This window comes from Miscanthus floridulus, chromosome 5 (assembly GCF_019320115.1).
Source record: "Miscanthus floridulus cultivar M001 chromosome 5, ASM1932011v1, whole genome shotgun sequence".
Classification (NCBI taxonomy): Eukaryota; Viridiplantae; Streptophyta; class Magnoliopsida; order Poales; family Poaceae; genus Miscanthus; species Miscanthus floridulus.
In genome coordinates, this window is record NC_089584.1 from 100,830,831 (window position 1) to 100,838,645 (window position 7,815).

General features: G+C 43.7%; 2 pseudogenes; both read left to right on the forward strand.

Moving 5' to 3' along the window:
• The first annotated feature begins 1,623 nt into the window (after window positions 1–1,623).
• On the forward strand, window positions 1,624–3,368 carry LOC136455014 (glutathione S-transferase T3-like; annotated as a pseudogene).
• Window positions 3,369–3,817: 449 nt separating this feature from the next.
• LOC136450335 (uncharacterized) lies at window positions 3,818–5,218 on the forward strand (annotated as a pseudogene).
• Window positions 5,219–7,815: the final 2,597 nt, after the last annotated feature.

Here is a 7,815-nt window from a genome sequence, read left to right on the forward strand (position 1 = left end):
TACATTCTTGAAACCGAGCCCTCATTATTTCTTTAACCCAGTTAGGGTTAGGGTTCATCTGAACCCTCTTCTTTTCTCAGATCCAAAGGGATCGAAGTTAGGGTTCAACCGAACCCTTTGTCGGCCGAAACCCTCTTCTTCTTCTTAGACCCGCACTGGATCTAATCTTCTTTTTCCTTTTGTAATCGGTTTACCCGTTCTAGATCTAAAAACCTAGAAACTGATGGCTCTGGTACCATTGTTAGACTATTCGGATCGTCTAGGAGTTGATCTAGCCGGGGTGCTTGATGAATCAAAGACCTAGGATACCTTCTAGTGCAGCAATAGAGAGACAGAGAGGGAAGGGGAAAGGTACCGAACCTAACACGGTAGAGGGGGAGGGTTCGGAGGCCGCCATCGGGTTCGTTGATGCAGTCTGCTCACGGGCAGCGACGGTTGGGGAAGACGTGTCAGAGATGCAGTGCCGATGGTGAAGATGACGACGGCGCAGTGCTGTGGTGGAGGTACTTCCCATCACTGGCTGCACCCTCGCTTAGATCGGGTTTAGGGTTTGTCGGTGGGGAGGTCGGCTCAGGTCAACGTCGTGATTAGAGCCACCGGCCCCCACCTCATTTTATAGCGCAGGGTGATAGGGGCCCTCCAGCCATGGTGGGCTGGGCGCCCCCGATCAGGGTGCAAATCAAAGGCCCAACTGGGTCGTTGGGTCCAGTTAGGTTAGAGATCAATCTAACAGCCACTTGCCAGCGGCTATCAAGATTCGAGCTCAGTACCAGCGTCGACGCTTCCATTGATAATGCAGCTAATTTGTTCGATAAAATGGCCAAGTTTTTTTCCTTTTTCCTTTCAAATTTTGCTTGCTGATTTGTATAGAGTACAAACCCCGTCTCTACGGTAGAGAGACGTACGTCATCACTACCGCGTGGATCCGCGCACTACTCGCCGCACTCCAGGCATAGCTCAACCAGCGGGTGGCGGCCACTACCACGCGTGAGCTGCTGCTCGACAGCTGCTTGCACGTCTTCTCCATGGTACGCGCTCTAGGTCTCCTTATTCTTTCTGCTTATATTCTTACCTAATAATGCATATCATCCTGGTAATACTTACTTGCATGGTCGACATTAGGAGACTAAGTAGATACAAAGTCTCATTTAAGTTCATTTTCTAAGTTTTAGCAATACTCCAAACTATGTTTGGGATTAAAGGTGCTGCATTTACTGCTACTAATTCATTATCCGTATTAGAAACCACATGAATATTCTGGCTGCTTAATTGCTAGGATGGAAGCTCTAAGGCTAGTCTCAATGGGGATGTCATGGGAGTGTCATGCACATTAATTAGGGTGACACATCAGCATGGGAACACTTTTTGCATGAAATGGTGAGGAGAGAGAACAAGTTCGTTTCATGGCCACGACACTCGCCAGCTCTGTTTCCAAGCTCTCGGTAACCCCACGACACCCGCATAGAGAGGGGAGAGTTTCATCCCACCGATCACGTGCTCCAGGCACGAAGATCCAATCCTTCCTGCCCCATTCCCTGCCGCGCGCACGATTTCTTCTTCCTCCTTCCCCGCGCGCGCCTTCTTCTCCTTCCCCATCCCGCCCTGGCCGCTAGATTCAGCGCCATGGATGTTGGCCGTAGCTCCGGGTGGCGAGACAAAGGAGGGAAAGGGTGCGGAGGCAGCCGCCTTAGAATGAAGACGGCGTTCTCTCCTACGCCGCCAGCCCCTTCGGCTTCTTCTCTGTCGGCCCTTGCTTTGTTGTCTTCATCCCCACTGCAAGTAGCAGGAGTGCCGCCGGCCGCTGCGCCACCACCGTCCGCCCCAGCGCCACCATCGGGTCCACCAGCACTGTCCGCCCTAGAGCCGCCACTGGGTCGAGCACCGACATCTGCCCCTGTTGCGCCTTCTTCCTTCCCTGGTGTGCCTTCTTCCAAGCCGTGGCCACCGCAAGGAGCAGGATGGGGAGCCATGCCCCCAAATTTTCCATCTCAACATGGAAACCAGCAAGCCCTAGATCCACGGTAATCAGTTGATTTCGATGTGTAGAGATGTATAGATTTATGCCTGCAATTAGTATTTTTTGTTTTGATGAATATGCTTGCAATTAGTTGATTTCAGTGTGTAGAGATGTATAGATTGATGCCTGCAATTAGTATTTTTTGTTTTGATGAATATGCCTGCAATTAGTTGATTTCAGTGTGTAGAGATGTATAGATTGATGTCTGCAATTAGTATTTCTGGTTTTTTAATTGTGTGAAAACTTCAGGGTCTATCCACCTGGTGGTTTTGTAAATTTCCTTCAACAACCACACTATCCGCCGCACCCACACATGCCAGGAGAAAATTTTCATTTTGTTCGTCAGACTATGAACGTGAACCCAATATCTCCACCACGACCACCAAGTGCCTATGGAACAGTACCACCCAAGCTGTGAAACAAGGCACTTCAACAAACGAGACGGTGAATATTGACATTGAGGAAGGAGAGAATAGTGAGGCAAATAGGGCAGTAAAGAAAAGATATTGGACTCATGACGAAGAAACGAGGTTGGTAACTGATCAGTTTTTTATTTTTCTTTTTGTAGGCCAGTGTTTGGTACAATACTTGATTTGTTCATATTTTTTTATTTTGTATTTTGTAGGCCAATGCTTGGTTGAATGTTTCAAAAGACCCAGTTAGGGGTAATGCCAAGAAATTTGATACATTTTGGAAGGAAATCACTGAGGAGTTTAACAGAAAAGGAAATGGGAAGCGTAGAAGGGAAATAAACCAATTGAAGGTTCACTGGTCATGCCTGAAGTCATCGATCACTGATTTCAATGACGCTTGGACTAAGGTAACTCAAATGCATACAAGCGGATACTCCGACGACATGCTAGAGGAAGAGGCATAGAAGATATATGAAAGCAGGTTTGGAAAGCGTTTTTCGTTGGTGCATTGGTGAAAGATATTAAAAGAGGAGCCCAAATGGTGTGCACAGTTTGAGGAAAAAGAGAAAGACAAGACTAAGATAGTTGATGTTCTAGAAGAACAGTCACGTCCCATTGGTAGAGAAGCAGCAAAGGCTGAGCGTAGTGGAAAGCGCAAGAAGGATAATGTTATGGAAGGAATTATCATCCTTGGGAACAATATTGAGAAAATTATCAAGGTGCAGCAAGATCGGAAGGTGGAGTGCGAAAAGGTTACAGAAGCATAAATTCAGATATCAAACGCAAATTTGAAGGCAGCAAAGGAGCAAAAGGAAGCAAGGATGTTTGAGATCTACAATTCCTTGCTCAATCAAGATACAAGTCACATGTCTGAAGATCAAAAGGCTAACCGAGAGAAGGCATTACGTAAGCTTGAGGAAAAGTTATTTGCTGACTAAGGTTAGTTCTTAGTCTTAATGCCGCACTATATATTTGTGTGAATGTAGCACTATATATGTGTGAATACAGCACTTTATTTTAAGACTTAATGCTGCACTATATAGCCAGTGAATGTAGCACTATATATGTGTGAATGCAGCACTTTATTTTATGACTTAATGTTGCACTATATATTTTATGACTTAATGTTGCACTATATATGTGTGAATGTAGCCCTTTATATGTGTACTCCCGTAGCCCTATATATGTGTGAATGCTGCACTTGATTGGCAGTTTCACATCTAGTGCACGCATGGCAGTGTTCACATGTACATTAGGTGTGAAAACTGCTGCATATGAACCTATATACACACACCTCAGCCTTCTCTCTTTTGCTCACACGAAGGCCTTCTCTCTTTCACATTCTTTTGCCATCGAGTTGTACTCATTCTAGTGCATAGCTTTGAGGATGTCTGAGGAAAATGACAACCCTGATGGAAGTCAACATCCTCTGTACTCGTTGGATGAGTTCCTTGCTGAGGGTCAGATCATAGATGATGTTCTCGATGAAGCCACGGTGGTCGTACAGTACACCATCGAATGTCTACAACAAGAGACTTCTGACCATCGATTCCGTCCGAGGAAGCACATCAAGAGGCCACGAGAGGAAGCACATCAAAAACTAGTTAATGATTATTTCTCAGAAAATCCTCTTTATCCTTCAAATATTTTTTGCCGAAGATTTCGTATGTCTAGGCCACTTTTTCTACGCATCGTTGAGGCCTTAGGCCAATGGTCCGATTATTTTACTCAAAGGGTTGATGCGGTTAATCGGCAAGGGCTCAGTCCACTACAGAAGTGTACTGCAGCTATTCGCCAATTGGCTACTGGCAGTTCTGCAGATGAACTAGATGAATACTTGAAGATAGGAGAGACTACCGCAATGGAGGCGATGAAGAATTTTGTCAAAGGGGTTAGAGATGTATTTGGTGAGAGATATCTGAGGCGCCCCACTATGGAAGATACTGAACATCTACTCAAACTTGGTGAAAGACGAGGTTTTCCTGGTATGTTCGGCAGCATTGACTGCATGCATTGGCAATGGGAAAGATGCCCAAATGCATGGAAGGGTCAGTTCACTCGTGGTGATCAGAAAGTGCCGACGTTGATTCTTGAGGCTGTGGCATCACGTGATCTTTGGATTTGGCATGCATTCTTTGGAGTAGCGGGTTCTAACAATGATATTAATGTTTTGAACCAATCTACTGTATTTATCAATGAGCTAAAAGGACAAGCTCCTAGAGTCCAGTACATGGTAAATAGGAATCAATACAACACTGGCTATTTTCTTGCTGATGGAATATACCCTTAATGGGCAGTATTCGTTAAGTCAATACGACTACCTATCACTGAGAAGGAGAAGTTGTATGCACAGGAACAAGAAGGGGCAAGAAAGGATATCGAGAGAGCCTTTGGTGTATTGCAGCGTCGATTTTGCATCTTAAAATGACCAGCTCGTCTATATGACCGAGGTGTACTCCGTGATGTTGTGCTAGCTTGCATCGTACTTCACAATATGATAGTTGAAGATGAGAAGGAAAATGACATTATTGAAGAAAATCTAGATCTAAATGTGCCTCCTAGTTCATCAACCGTTCAAGAACCGGAATTCTCTCCCGATTAGAATGTTCCGTTAGAGAGAGTTTTAGAAAAAGATACTTCTATTCGAGATCAATCGGCTCATCGCCGACTTAAGAATGATTTGGTGGAACATATTTGGAATAAGTTTGGTGGTCGTGCACATATATCTGGTACTTGTGACTATCTTTTGCATTATTGGTTATCTATTGTAGTTAGTTACCTACCTTAAGAATTAACTACACTGATCTGTATTAACTGAACTGTTTTTTGTTTCTGCAGGATGAAAGCAAGGCTGAAGGTTATCTGAAAGCAAGGCTGAAGGCTATCTGATACTGCACTACTGAAGGCTATCTGATCCTGCACTACTGAAGATTATCTGTCTTGTGAGAAGAACCAGTGAGAGGCCGTGTGCAAGGCTCTAGGCTATCTGAACTATTTTTTTATCTATCTTAGTTTACTATCTTAGTTCCCGTGAATGCTGAACTGCTCTATGCGAATGCTGAAGGCTACCTGAACTCTGAACAATCGTATGCAGTTCCATTTTATCGTACTTCTGTGTGTGGATGGCTACATAATCAATCGATGCATATGATCCCATCATTGTACAACAATTAAATGCTTTACTTAGTTTTGGAATCGGTGAAATGAAACGCTGCACTGTGAAGGCTAGTTTCATTCATTGTTTCATCCCGCTCAAGCTGATGTGGCGTTTTGGAAATCGTGTAGTGAAACTAAGCATTGAGACTGGCCTAAGAAATTCATATGTTAATATTCGATTCATATTCCAAGAAAAAAAAGACAGATTTCGAAGAGTTGTTATGCAGCCAATGCATGGTGTTTGTCCTTATAACAAGATTTGCAGCCCCTTTTTGTATCTCCACGCACTGCCCATGGTGTTGTCCATGCAGTGCACATAGATTGAATTTTCTATTTATATATAGTAAGTGGGTACATAGCAGTGACCTCAGATATTAGATCATGCCATTATATTATAATACTTAGAGAAATCAAATTTAAACTGTAATTAAATTTGAATCTAATACTTACATAGATCAATTTTTTGGTACAAATTCTTATTGCTTTACTGTGTGGTAGTCAGGAGGCAAAGAACATCTTTATATATTTAATGTCATTTTATACTAAAATTTCCAAGATGGAATTGGCGAATACAACAATGAAACAACAGAGCCGAGGACAGGGCTATCTATATACTAGCCCCCTGTCAAGCAAGCAAACTACTACTTGTCCTCTTCATGGCCTATTGAAATTTTGAGGCTATAAATAAAGTTATCATTCGACAGCAAAACTGCACAAGTTTCAACATCCGAAGATGATGTTCTTTGGTATGCTAGCCACCCAAAACCATAGTCACTCTCAAGTCTCAACTGGGTCTCTAGCGGAGATTTTGTGCTGCAAGGTGTCACAACGTGCAGTAGAAATTTGTATAAGCGCCGATTCTTTCTCCCTGGTGTACTCCAAGTAATATGGGAGTATGCGTCTATTTTGAACATCCTTTTAGTACAATTGATTGTTTCCATCTTAGAGGATCTCAATGTTTCAATACTTCATTCTTAGTTTCATGTTTTATATGCAAAGCCAATGCAGGTTTCATAACAAGCTTGTTAATAGAAGCAGAGATTTTAAATGACAACATGATTTCTACGCATTATCCATTCCAGGCTTCATAAATCCTTCTTATCTCTCGATTAACAGATGCTTATAGCCATAGTGTATATCTGATTGGTACACATGTTGTACTCTCTAATAATCCGTCGTCTAAAATTCTTCGTCTCTATCTTTTTTTTTTCTTATTCTCATATCCTATCCATGTACTGCTGAAAAGAGAATGGTTTCCGATCCATCTTTCTGGCCTCTTCCCTATAGTTTGGGACTCTGATTTCTTTTTTCTTTAGTGCTGTCCAGATAAATACACGGCCAGCTACTCTATCAGATACAACGAAATAAAAAATTAAATATGGGCCCAAACAAATGTCAATACCCATATGCCCATTTGCAGAATATAAAGGATACATTATCAATGGCTCCACTCCAACGATGGCGTGGCAAAGCCGTGCCTGTGTTTCAGTGTATTCTGGATTGTTGTGTTTTCTGATCTGAAGACCACCCCATTCCTACGTTTCCAAAGCTGTCAGCAGCAAAGAGCAATGAAAGTGCTGAAGTGCTTGCCTGGGATATGAGAAGGACGCTGAAAAGAGCTGAGATCATCAAACAGAGCACTGCAGTCCACGGGCAGGCTGAAGCCGAGCTTTTCCCAGAATTCTTTGGCGAAATGGCAGCCGAAAACCACGTGCTCGGACGTCTTGACGTCGCTGGAGCAGACTTCACAAACTGCAGAATCTAGCACTTTTTTCCGAAGAAGATTTACACGGCACTGGATCCTCCTCTGCGAGAGTAGCCACATGAAAAATTGAACTCTCCTGGGTGCTCGACTTTCCCAAATGAAGGAGGCTGCCGGCTGCGGTTGTCCATCCTTGGACTTGAGCAATCTGTACAGGCTTCCAGAATCGAATTTTCCACACGGAAGGCAGAAAGGGCCTTGCCTGGAGTCAGGTTCAGCGGTTGTAGAGGACTGCTCAAGAATTGATCTAACCTCATCTAGCTCAGACATTGCCTGTTGAGACAATCTAGGCACCCAAAGTTGAGAGCAGTCAATACCGCATGAGTGAAGCTGGGCGACAGAGAGACCTTTGCGCGCACAGTGGCTGTGAAGCGCACGGAAGCGGTCAGCGAGGGCCTCATCATCCACCCAAGCGTCATACCAGGAGGTTCTTCTTAGGATGCGTTGATAGTTGGTACTAATATGGA